Below are 13802 nucleotides of genomic sequence, written 5' to 3' on the forward strand. Positions count from 1 at the left end.
ATCCCAGCGAGGCGCCCAGAGAGCGCTTGGGCGGGATATACTAGTCTCTCCCCACGTGGGCGCCAGTCCAGCTGGCCTGAGGTAAAGCAAGAGGAAAGCTTGTGCGAAGCGGAGGACCTCAAAGCGCGGACGCTGAGGTGAGGGGGGCCCGGCTTTGGCGCGTGAGTTGAAGAAAGGAGCAAGTCTCTGCGCAGGCGCGCAGGTAACTGGGCCACGCCCCTGCGTTCGGTTTCTAAAATGAGGTGGGGGGGGCCCTGCTGACTTCTCTTTTTCAGATTCAGGTAAGTAGCCGTGTTGGTCTGACGCTGTCCAAATAGAAATAAAATAAATAAATAATTGTCCAGTAGCACCTTATAGACCAACTAAGTTTGTTCTGGTATAAGCTTTCGTGTGCATGCACACTTCTTCAGATATGTGTATCTGAAGAATACACATGGACAATTTTTCTCTTTCTCATTTCTCTTTAGGCTCCAGTCCTCCACCCACTTGGCCAGCATGGCACTAAGAAGCTGTTCTTCTGAGCTCACTTCAGTTGCATCTTTATGAGCAATTGAAATGATCATGGAGGTAGAGGCTGTCATGGAAAAAAGGTAAAGGACCTCTAGACGGTTAAGTCCAGTCAAAGGTGACAATGGGGTTGTGTTGCTCATCTCGCTTTCAGGCCACAGACAGCTTTCCAGGTCATGTTGCCAGCATGACTAAGCTGCTTCTGGTGCAATGGAAGCCAGAGCGCATGGAAATGCCGTTGATTTTCCCGCCACAGTGCTACCTATTTATCTACTTGCACTGGTGTGCTTCCAAACTGCTAGGTTGGCAGGAGCTGGGACAGAGCAACGGGAGCTCACCCCATTATGCAGATTTGAACCGCCGACTTTCCGATCAGCAAGCCCAAGAGGCTTACTGGTTTAGACCACAGCAACACCTGCATCCCAAAAGGCTGTGATGTAGTGGAGGGGAAAATAGGGGAGTGCAACTCCTGGCGGTTCCTCCCCCCCCCAGCAGAAGCTATGTGTTATTAGCTAGAGCTCCAGGTGAGTGAGAGATTCACCTTGCTCTAGCCCAGAATTTCCCAAACTTGGGTCTCCAGCTGTTGTTCTCCAGCTGTTGGGTCTCCAGCTCTTGTCATCCCTAGCTAGCAGGGATGATGGGAATTGTAGTGCAATAACAGTTGGAGACCTACATTTGGGAAACCTTGCGCTAGCCAGTGGTTCAGATGATAAGACCTTCAATGGTTTTTATTATTCTAATTTTGTGGCAGATTAGCACAGAGGAACTTAGAAGATAAATAATTAAGAAGAGGCTGCATACTTCTTTCCACTGGAAACAGAATCTATGTGCTGAATCACAGAGGAAGTTCTTTGATGTTTATGCTGTACGAATCTGTCTCATTATGAGGGGATTCCCCACATTGGATTTTGGTTGCACAAAACAAACACAGAAACACAGCCTTCAGTTTTTCAGCTTTCAGTAGCAGAAACATTAAAGTGATCTTTGGCTTTGGCTTTTCCCCTCCTGAATTGCACCTTATTTGAATTGTACATGGTGGTAGGGATAGATATTCCAGATGTCAGAGTCCAAGGGTGTGAAGTTCTTTAAAAATAGTAATTGAGATACCTGGGAAATGTTAACAGGACACAACCCTCTGAATGGGGATGTGCTTGAAAAGAAAAGTATAAAAACCAGGCACATTTTTCAGAATAACTTTGTGGCGTGATATATACAAGATAATGTATTATACATCACATTGAAAAGTCTATAAAAATGACACATGCAAGAAATGGTTATATAACCAGAAATGGCACGTGTGAAATAAATGACATATGCAAAGTGACATGCAAGAGTGATGAAAGTGACATATGTAAGATCATGTCTTACACACATTAATTGATCAATGCATCCCCTGTTCCTATTCTCCTAATAACTACCATAGAACATAGATTACAATCCTCATTTGTAAGTTGGTGTATTTGCCTCTAGCACTTGTGCAAGCAAAAGGATATTGTTTAGTCAGGAGTGCTGTGACATTAAAAACTGGTGGCATGGGGTTGGCAGCTATTCATCACATTATTTATGACATGACATTAGTATACTGGCCATTCAATTAAGTCTTCTGAGTGGGTCACAACACACTATGATAGTAGACCATATATTATTACAGCCAAGATAAAATCAGAAAGCAGCAGCAAAAAGAGTTTAAGAATCCCCCCTTTTTTTACTTGTTAAAAGTTTGTGGTATTTTTGTATGTTTTTAAAGCAAGCACAGAATATAATGCTGCCTAAAAACCCGCAGAGGGGAAAGCCACAAGTGCCAATAAATAAAAGTGCAATTCCATACAGTTCCATTGAATTTAGTGGGGCTTTCTTCCAGAGAAGTGTGTACAGGATTGCAGCCTAAAAGCATGTAATTGAAATCTTGAGAAAAGGAAGTCTCTAGCTGGCACAGAGAAGGACTACAAAGTAGGGCAAGCCCCTCTTGGGAAGGTACACCATAATTAAGGTGCAGCAATGCCCCTGGTGGTCAACAAATGGACATAAATTCTTAATAGGCAACTAAGTTTATAACTAAGTTTATGGGACGCGGGTGGTGCTGTGGGTTAAATCACAGAGCCTAGGACTTGCCGATCAGAAGGTCGGCGGTTCAAATCCCTGTGACAGGGTGAGCTCCCGTTGCTTGGTCCCTTCTCCTGCCAATCTAGCAGTTCGAAAGCACGTCAAAGTGCAAGTAGATAAATAGGTACCACTCCGGCAGGAAGGTAAACGGTGTTTCCATGCGCTGCTCTGGTTCACCAGAAGCAGCTTAGTCATGCTGGCCACATGACCCGGAAGCTGTACGCCGGCTCCCTTGGCCAATAAAGTGAGATGAGCTCTGCAACCCCAGAGTCAGTCACTACTGGACCTAATGGTCAGGGGTCCCATTACCTTTACCTAAGTTTATAATATGGGCATATTTTCAGCTGAGGAAGGGTTGAAAGGGCATCAGCACTGGCTCTGCCCAAGATACAGCCAGTGGATTGTTCCCCTCAGTCTAAAGAAGAGAGGCCTCAGCAGACTCCTTTTGCTTGTGTCCATTTGAGAGAAAGCCACCAAGGTGCATAATAACATTGTAAGGTGACAAGATTCTTGGAACCAGGGGCCAGGTAGAAAGCCTCTGGGGGCTTGTTTTGGTTTCTTACCATTGTCACCATAGTTGCACCTGCCTTAAGTTGCCTTGTAATCGACCTCTATAAGCAGATCAGCTTGAAATACCATGCACAGATGCTATTCAGATAGGCATAAAGAAAATATGGGATTAGTTTTGATGAACACAAATAATTCTGTTACACACCCAATGCAGGCCATGACTGTCCTTCAGCCCTGTCCAAGTCAGGCATTGCTGTCCTTTGCCTGTAAACATTCTGTTGCTTAGAACCGTATATAAGTACAAGAACTGAGGGGAAACTAAATAAGGGAAAAGAGAAAGGCACAGCATTGTATTGTACATTTTATGTCATACTGGCTAATCATGCCTTGCGAGGGTATGGTAGATAAACAGATTAAGGTCGAAGTTATGCCTAGTGGTTTTTGTAAAATTTCTGTTTAACAGTCGCCATCATGATCAGCCCTTAAAAAACAGGAGTGGAAGCAGCTTCTTTCTGGTCAGAGCAGTATTGGGCCTGTAATTTGATAATAAGCGCCAACAGGAAGAAAAGTTGGTTTGTTTCAGCCGCAATAAATCTTTCAGCAAGTTCGAGATTTATTCTCTTACCTCTGCAACGATTGTTGTTTCTCGTCCCCCATCCACCTCACCCTGCCAAAAAGTTATGACAAAGGGCTGATTACTTTTTCCATGTCCAAAGCTGATAAAGTGTTCATTATGAGGGAAGGCATGTACGAACATTTTTTAATAATGTCCAAATGGATAGGAAAAATGTGGGTAAACAAAAGGCACAATTTCCTGCACCCTTAAAAGCTTTCAAAGCAAGCACCCATATATTCAAGGCATAGGCACAAATGTTCATTGCCAGGAAATAATCATATGGCTAAAAAAATATATTTGAGGAATCAGGATTTAGTAATGAGAAGAAGAGAAATATTTAGAACCCATTCTGATAATGAGAACTAAAATCTACCACAGAGAGGCTTTAAAGAGTTTTCCATTTCATTTAATTACCTAAAAACAATAACTGGCATTCAGAATGCTATGAAGAGATGCAAAAGTGAGTTTTATTTCAAAACTCACTAGCTAAACATGTACAAGTGTTTGTGTGAAAGAGAGTATACTTACTGATTTGTTCATTTCAGCTATTTTGTACACACACACATACCCCACAGTAGTTGAACACTGCATGTGAATAGCCATACAAATGTACAGCTCAAGTATTTGTATACACACTTGTTGAATGTACGATGTGAACATCCCTAAGAAGTGGAGAAAAAAAGAAGAAGGAAAAAGGTTCCTATTTTTCTGGACATACAGCCACATTCATATCCTTGTACAGGAGAAGAACGATATATTGAGTCCAGTGCTTACATAATGTGGCATGGCATTTTAAAACATCATTTCTTTACACTTAGAAGGTTTAGGCGGTCCCAGCAATTGCGGACGTACCCACACCTGCCCAGTGATGTGGGAGTATTCCAAGCTCACATTCCCAACTTTGTTCACCTGTGGCATGTGCAGGGAGAAAAAGGTATCACCTAATCAAAGGAAGGTTTTTCAAATATGTATCAAGCAACCACAAGCACCTGTGTGGATGGCTGGATCTAGAACAGGCTTCCTCAAACTCGGCCCTCCAGATGTTTTGAGACTACAATTCCCATCGTCCCTGACCACTGGTCCTGCTAGCTAGGGATCATGGGACTTGTAGGCAAAAAACATCTGGAGGGCTGAGTTTGAGGAATTCTGGACTAGAATCAACCTAGATTGAAAGCAGGTATGTTGAGAATGAACACCAACAATTCCAGATTGAGAAAAGTTACATTTTTGTGTTGCAAGCAGGTTCATGTGTACGCAGCCCCATTTTTTATGCTGCACTTTGATCCTTCAATTTGCCACAAAGGTACATTTCGATGGCACCTGGCAGCCTCAGACTGTCACCAACAAGGAATTATTTAGTACAGTGAAACAGAGTTTATGTAACACTCTCCTTAATGAAATCACCTGCAATGAGCTCGAAACAAGAGAGCCTTCTTATAAAAATGATGCATTATTTTATAACCTTATTGTCAGATGACTCATTTTTTGTTTCTGTGTCTTTAAAATATTCTGCTTAATTTATGTTGCTTTGCTTTTAATTGAGATTCTGCACAACACTGATTTTTTTTTTAATATGAGTTTGTGGTATAGAAGTGAATGCATAGTAATAGACAGGTGTTGATGATAAACCGGTTTTGCAAATGAACCTAGAGGAAATGTGATTTCTCCACACTTTACAGAAGATTAGCATGCTCCATTTGTTTCATATCAGCGACAACAATGGTTTTAGTCATTCAGGAGCTCCGTAAGATAAATGCGTCTCTAATATAAAACCTCTGCTGTGGTTACTTTTTTGGTTATCAAAATACATTTCTTGTCAAACGGTACCAAAAATTAACCCTATGAGATACACACTGTATTTCCTAATGAACAAGTTTCAGGGCAACTGAAGCGAATACCTGTGCAATTTTTACTGAGTTTTAGTAAAATGAACAGCATTTTCTCTAATTTTTCATGTTTCAGAAATTATTCATTTTTAGAAATGGTGGGTGCATATGCCATTTCCTGCTTTCCTGCTATCTGTCCAGTGTTTGAGCCATAAAAATTGGAACTGGAAATACATTGTTACAGGCTCGTCACTTGTCCCCTTACTCTTAAGCACAACCGAAAACCAGTTCAGATAGATGCTTGCTTAAATCTGCTTTCAAGAGTTGCTACTCAAATGTCATTTCACTCTTTTCATAATTTATTGGGTGGCCTTAAATTTGTAGCACAGCATTTCAGAAAATGCATGCAGACTTGAAGACAGAAGTGAAAAAAGGGCACTGAAGACTATTAGATGGAGCTTTCTCTGTTCCCCTCTCTCCTTCCAAAGGCAATTCCATTGGAATACCAGATTCCATTCTGGCTAATTCAGTAGGGAAAGGAGAGAATTTTGATTCACTTCACAGCAGTTCACATTTTCCCTGCCCAAAACAATATGTGAGCTAAAACACATTCGTCCTTCTAAATTCTTAAGTTTTCTGAATTTCACAGTGCCAAGAAAAGTGTACAAAAATGCATGTGCCAGGGCAAAGTGTGCATAAAAAGCAAGTATTAGCAAAAATAATATTAAAAAGCATCATATTAGGGGAAATGGCTTTGCAAAAATGTGTGTATTAGGCAAAATTACATGCAAACATATTAGGAGACATTTGCAGGTGAATTTTCATGAGGACTTAAACAAAAAAGAATTCACAAATTGATGTAGGAATGTGGAGGATTGATTTTAAGATTAGAAAAATGAGAAACCAAAATTGACAGGTTTGCCCATCACTATCCCTTATACAAAGTAGGGCACTAAAATGCAAATTCCATTATTCAGATCATCAGGACCTCCCTTGAAGCGAATTAATAGGCAAAGCTCAAAGGCTGCCTGTAATTTTAAGTCCCTATGATTGAAGAGCTCCAGTCTCAAACCACACACTATATGGCACACAGGCAGGGAAACTACAATGGAACATTATAATGCTCATAGTGTGCTGGGGGAATGGGGAATTCTGATCTGTTTTGGAATTCTGGCCTCTCTTGTCAGGTAAACTTCATGTCTGAAATACTTGCTGATAAATGTAAAAAAAAAAAAAAAAGTTCATTTCTCTAATGATGTGTGTAGATCATCTGCGCATCAAATTCCAGCTTTCTGGGTAACCTAATGCACATTGAATCCCAGGTTACAGCTGAGGCATAAAAATCTTTCCTTCGCCATTTGCTTTTCTATCAAGCGATGCAAGTGCCTTGGATTATGTGTGCACCAAACCTTATCTTCTGAGCTGGTGGGGGAGCAGCTTTGAGACCCCAGGTTTTCCTCTCCGCAGCACACATCTTGAATATTCTCAGATACGTACCACAACAGAATGGCAGCAGGTATCATCCACTACAAAACAGCACAAAGCCCTGGTAAATCTGGCAAGTAACCTTTACACACTTGCCTGGAAGCTCATCCCACTGAACTAAATGCAGCTTGCTTCTGAGTAGACAGGCATAGGTTCGCACTATAAAATGCCTTAACAAAAACGAAGCAAAAGCGCTTATCTCTGAAAAGATGCATGATAAATAGTGACTTAAAAGGGGAAAGAAGCACATTAGTATTGAAATATACGTTGAGGATAAAAACCCCAGAAAGAAGGAACGTATGAGGCAGAGGAATGCTCCAGATGCAAAGGCATAATAATGTGGGGGGGGGGGGAGGAATCTTTTGTGAGAAATATTCTTAGTCAGATTTTCTTTAACTGCCACCAGCTTTATGAAATGAAACATTCCAGGTAATGCCTTGCTGCATTTTTCATGGTGTCCCGGTGTTTTAATGCAAAAAAATGAGGCTGGGTCAAACAAGGGTCCATTGTTTCCCTTTATCCTGGAAGAGATTTCTGCTGGTCTGCAAAAAATGTAAGAGCCAAATGTCAAACTGTTTCCTCTTCTTCACTGATATTAATGGCAAAGCTCCAAAAAATAGGCATCCTGACATTTCAGTTGGGATCTCTGAATCCTTTGTTTGCAAACTAACAGATTACATTCTGTACTTTTTGTAGGGAGCTGCTTCCAAAACTGTGGGACCCGGCAGCCCTCAATTGACCAGGGTGGGATCAGTGAGTGAAAGAACGTGGTTTTCCAAATACATGAGCACTTTAGGGTCCAATTGTCAGCTATGTGCCAGGAATATATTATTATTATTATTATTATTATTATTATTATTATTATTATTATTATTCTGCAGTGATTTCTAATGGGAACTATACAGCACTTTCAGGCAGGGTGGGGTAGAGAGCATGATTACAAACTTCAGGGCTTTCAGAACTTTTGGGAGCAGATGAGGGTCTATTGTACGACCCACCCACCTCTTAATCTTTGTTGTAGGTGTGTAGTCCACCATTTACCACTCTTGAAGCACCACCACTGCCTTTCTGTTGCAGCAAAACAGTCAGCAATGTGTCTGTAGGGCTCTTCAGTGGTGCCTTGCTCTGGGGAAGTCTCGCTTGCACAGTGGAAGCAAAAATGAGAGAGAGAGCTCAGTGCACAGGGGTAGAGGCATCTAGGAGGAATCAGTGGAATCAGAATGAATTGAACTGCCCTTGTCCCCACTCCCTTCATCTTGCAGTGGATTCTGATAGCTGAACATTGCTCACCCTGCCCAGAGGATAAAATCCCAGATTAAAGATTTGTCTTTTAAAAAGTGGCACACAACAAAGAAGAACGGAACAAGACACCTCTCTCCCCTTGTTGTTGCTTTGCTATCAAGATTTTTTTTAAAAAAAAGGCTCAAATGAAAAATTAAGCTATTCTGATTTTATCTGTAAGCCACATGTTATGGTAAGAGGCAGGGTATAAATAAATAAGTGTACTAAAATCAATAAATTGGCACTTTCTGGAAAACTGGTTTCTGCCTTGTTATGCAGTGTTTATATCCTGCTCTTCTTCAATAAGTACGTAGGTATTAAACAGAACAGAATAAACTGAAAAGTTAATAATTTACTACAGAAATTTCCTTGTTTGTATGAGCTTAAAGAATCTGTCACCTCATGTTCCATCTTTCACACCTCTCCATTCTGCCCTGTAAGAACAACGACCACTCACCCAATTCCGGACACAAGTAATGATGTAGAGGAGGGCCAACACGGAAGAACATAGTTCCAGGACTTTCTCCTGGCCAGCAATGATGATGTCATATGCTGCAGCACCTCCAGAGTCCAGAAGGAGTCAGGGCACTGAGTTGGAGTATATGGTGTTGCCAGCTAATGAGCCAGCCCAGGTTACTGGTGATGAGCCTGCTGCTGATGGTCAGGAAAACACCATACCTGAGGCTGACAGGCAGGAACTCATTGAAACAGATGCCGTAGCACCCAAGCTTCTTGAACTGGAACCAGGACCCTCACAGGTGCCTTTCCCTGAGCCTCAGGAACCAGATGCTACCACACCAGTCCAACAGCCCCCAGACAGAAAGCCACAGAGCACAGCAGACATGCCCATCTTCAGGCCAGAGATCTTAGTTCTGCTGAAGGGGTGGAGCCTAGGAGGGGTGGACTGGAAGCAGAGGCTCAAAAGACCTCAGCTCACTTCCAATCCTTGTAAGAGAAAGTGGCTCATTAGGAGCTCTCCATGGTACTTGGTGGGCACCTCCACAGTTCCAGAACAAGCCATCACAAGGATGACTGACAGACCCTCCTTGTCCTATTGATTGAGTGCGGTGACACTGAGGCTTCCATGCTTTTCTGTTTCCTGTGATATATTAGCATAGTCTGAGACTGAGTTTGGCCTGCTATTCCGAAACTGCCACCAGAGTCCAATGTAATGGATGAAAACAGTTCCATGAGTGGTTTTTGTTTTTGTGTTTTTGACACTCTTCCTGGAGACACGACTATGGAGGATGTCTGGATGGCCTCCTGCACCTTGAAATGTACAACTACACTACTGACTCATCCATGCCCCCTCTCCATCTTATCTGGCATGCTATTTTTATGTCCTCTAAGGTCTGACCCTACCTGGCCCAGCTAGTGTCCAGCTAAGTTCCTCCATTGGTATCCTAATGAGAGGGCCATGTTGGCCTGGAGACAACAAAGAATGGTGTTCTTTGAAGATATTGTAGGCACTTGCCCCACACCCCCACACCTGGCTGGAAGTGATAGCATCTTGAAGTTAGGTGAACCATAGCAGAGTTGTTTTGTATGTGAGTTTGGATGACATTGGAGAAAAGGAGACACAGAGAAGCTCATCTTTATCTGTGGTTTTCGTTGCAAAGCTGTGGTGTGAGCAGCTTATGGGGAAGCAAGATCTGTTGGAGTGTTAATGCTGTGACTCTTTCCACCCCACGCTCAGGTTCTATATGTGTGTTAATAAATCCATATACAGCTGGCGGCCATTTTAGGTGTGTCCATTTGATGTGTAATTGCCACCACACAGGTCCTTCTGAACCTGGAAGAAAGCAGAATGGGGGTGGAACAGGGCCAGAGTGGGGTGCACTTATATGCACTCCACCAATGTGTGTGAGGGTTGGGAACAACCTTTGTGTGAAATGGTCGCCACCTGTATCCTAAACCTACTTACTAGAGTCTCCTTTGACCATCAACCCAAGGAAACTGAGCCCTGGGTAAGCCCAGGCACCTCTGGAATCTCTTGAATGACCTCCATGAGTGAGCCTCCAGGAACACCTGACTTGCAAAAAGGTCGCACAGAAAGGCGAACTTGATAAACCTCGATCTTATCTAGAAAGGAAATTCTGACAATCACTTTTGCTGATGAGGCTTGCTGATTATTAAAAGAGATCTAGATGAGGGCCAATATGTTTGCTTCCTGGAATTTAGCGGCTTGAGGTCATAGTCTGAAAGAGATAACAGACGTTTTCCACTGAAACCTCAGTCATTCTTCATTTATTGCTAGTAGTATGACTCTAGGAAATGTCAAAGTAGTCCTCACAGATGCATCTACACACAAGTAAGACCCACTGATGTCAATGGAATTTACTTCCAGGTAAATCTAGGACTGCAGATGGAGAAGCAGCCTGTCCTTGGGATGAAAGGAACCACAGGAGATCGGTGTCTTCTGTTCCTGTTTGCATTTCTCCAAGGGAAATAATGTCTCTATTTGACTGCTTTTCTCAGGTTAGAAGAAACACACACAGATAGAGAAGCACTTTCTTGCTGCACTCAATAGACAGTTTACAGAACAGCTTATTATGAACTGGTTTTGTGTTCAGTCCTGACATGAGCTCAAGGCAACCGTGAGGGTTTAGATTTTATTTCAGTTCCAGCCTCTCTACAGTCGAGCTTCATTTGGGTTCAGATTCAGACCAACTCTCTGATTCCCAGCCACAGGTGTAAAAAGAACATTGGCTCACATTCACCTGTCTCCAAATTGTGTTGAACTTGTGTGTGTGTGTGTGTGTGTGTTTGTGTGTGTGTGTGTGTGTGTGTGTGTGATCATACGATGAAAAAACATGCCTACGGTTGCTCTGTAAAGGGGAAAGGTAATTTCAGCTTGATCTCCCTTACATCCTTCATGAAGGTCACATCCAGATTATGCATTTAAAACACATGACTTCCCCCAAGGAATTCTGGGAACTGTAGTTCACTAAGGGTGCTGGAAATTGTAGCTTTGTGAAGGGACAGCTTTGTATAGTTCCCAGGACTCTTTGGAGGCAAGCCATGCAGTTTAAATGTATAATAGACATTGCACGTTCTTTTGTAATTCAAGAAAATAGTTAATAAAAATTATTTCCAAAAAATAATAGTGTATGATGTGGATGTGACCTTTATCTGCCTTTTGGGGGTCAGGGTGGGGCTGTTGTTTTTTTAGCCCTCAAAAAAATTTACATTTTTGAGGATGTTGGTGTTGATATTTGGTGTGGAAACACACTAAACGATCAAGTGCAATAGGCACTTCTGAATAATATTCATTGAGACATACACACTTTAAAGTACTGTGAAAGTGATTTTGACATACATTTTCTGCATCCTAAGGAATTTGTTTTGAAGGAAGGCAGAGGGGCGGTGGCAAAACCGCTTCCACCACACTTCTCATCCTCAAGGAGTTACTTCCAACAGCTATCTTGTTCCTGTCCATTTGCTTTTAAGTTTGGAGAGGATTTGTTTGGGCAGCAGTTGTTAGAGAGACCTGTAATTACCACCCACCTACAGTTATGAGTCTAAGAGAAATTAGATCCTCATGCACATCCCCGTCAACAGTACTCAGATATAAACAGTATCAGAAGTAGCTGCATGAAACTCAGAGGAATTCAAAAGAAACCCTTTGCCTTCTTAATGCATTCTTCCGCCTTGCATCGTGAAGCTTCGGGGGGTGGACTTTTCTAATAGCTTCACTTTAGCATAGCTCTAATCTCCCCACCCCCCACCCCTATCCAGATATACTGACAAACACAGCATAGCATATTATCTACACACCACAAGTGGAGTTATTCATAGCAGAAACTGAAACTCAAGCTTCACATAGCTCTCTAGGGGGAATTCTCTCGCAAAGACTCCGCAAGGAAGCCAGTTGTCAGGCCTCTGTGCTTTTCTAACCACAGCAAACGCAATGAAAGGCTGTTTGTCTAACTGGAAAGGTTTGGGTAGAACAAACCGCACGAGAGAAGGAGATCATATGATAAAGGCAATCATATGCAAAACAAGAAGGTGCTGTTTGTCAGGCTGGGAGCGGGGAGGTGGGAGGATGGGCCATGAAAGTGCTATTTAGAGGGAAACTTAAGCATAGGCGCCGACTCCATGGGGCTTGAGGGGGCCCGAGCCCCCTCAAAAATTCGTTTGGGGGGCCCCCGCCCCCCCAATAATCTCCGGCGCCCCTCCAGCAGAGCACCATCGCCGCCCCTCCCCCAGCCCAAAATGCACAGGGAGGGGCGGGCTGCATGCCTCCTGCCCTCCCTCCCGAGCAAAAGCTCCACCCAATTTCCTTTGGAGCTGATTAATAGGCGCAGCACGCTCTCCCCTATTCGCTCACGAGGAGGCGGCGCCACTTTATTTGCATATTCATGAGCTTATTTATTATTCATGAGCTTTCCCGGGCCCCCCCAATATTTTTTATAAGTCCGCGTCCCTGAACTTAAGAGATCAGTAAGAGGAACCTTATAGATGGGGAACGTTTGATCCCACCATGAATTCCCAGAACCCATCATCCTTGACAATGGGGCATGCTGACTGAGGATGGTTGGAACTGGAATTCCAAAAACAACTGGAAGGCCACATGTTCCCCATCCTTTCAATACAGGATACTTTAATGTACTCATGAAGGCTGAAATCTGCCTTGAAAGACATCTGTGGGGAAGGAATTTCTTAACCCTTTGCCACTGGAGGTTTTTCTGCTGAAATCAAATGCACACACTTGTTTTATTTTTCACAGGAAAAAAGAAAACAATGCAGTGGAAAAGCTCCTCCCCTGATGGTCTTCCAGGGTAGATAATAGCCCTTGTAATATATTGACTGACCAAAAGTTTGGTTCAGACTCTGATTTGGTGTCCAGAGAACCTTGAAGAAGTTTAAGAGAACTTCTTGGGGTGAATGATTCTGCTCAGGTTCCATCCTGTTGTAACTTTCCTTCCCCTTTGACAGAAGTGGATGAAATTTTCAGGCATGCCAGTCCATCCAGAATGGATCGAACCTGCCATATGACAGATAAGGGGTTGGGTTTTTTTTGTCCTTGGTACCTTTAAATCTAATTATTTTTAAAGGAATCCTTATAACCTTTGATGAAGAATTGCATGATATTCACTATGTTGCCCTATCTGAGGGCACAGATCCTGACCAATATCAGCAGGACAGCTTTCCTGGTTTTCCTGCAAGAAGGAGCTGTTGCAAGTTTAGGATGGGTACAAAACGGAATAACTATCTCCCCTTGTGCTTTGTGGGCAATTGGTCTCAACAGATGCTCAACAGGACAATCAGAAAATGGGATGAGGCGAAGGTTCCACTCTTCTGGGCTCAGCTGAGGGAGAACTTCCATCACTGCAGAGGCCACCAATACACTTGCTGAAAGCACAGCAGGATAAATGCTACCAAAAAGGGATAAACCTGTCTCTATCTTCTGCAAGAAATGGCAGTGTTGCAAATATGGCAGAGAAACCACCCCACCCCAATCGTGTTGGGCA

At 42.8% G+C, this 13802-nt stretch overlaps 1 long non-coding RNA gene across 3 annotated transcripts in view; it reads left to right on the top strand.

The window, feature by feature from the left end:
* LOC144329293 (uncharacterized) overlaps positions 1-13802 on the top strand; it is a 19314-nt gene continuing 5512 nt past the window's right edge. The window contains exons 1-3 of one of the 3 annotated variants that reach the window (XR_013394768.1): positions 1-202; positions 468-590; positions 1259-5171. This is a non-coding gene — a long non-coding RNA (uncharacterized LOC144329293). Of the gene's footprint in view, positions 203-467; positions 591-1258; positions 5172-13057; positions 13110-13802 lie in introns of those variants that run through there. The other 2 variants (XR_013394769.1, XR_013394770.1) reach the window with 2 other exon arrangements.

The sequence above is a fragment of the Podarcis muralis genome, chromosome 1 (genome assembly GCF_964188315.1).
Source record: "Podarcis muralis chromosome 1, rPodMur119.hap1.1, whole genome shotgun sequence".
NCBI lineage: Eukaryota > Metazoa > Chordata > Lepidosauria > Squamata > Lacertidae > Podarcis > Podarcis muralis.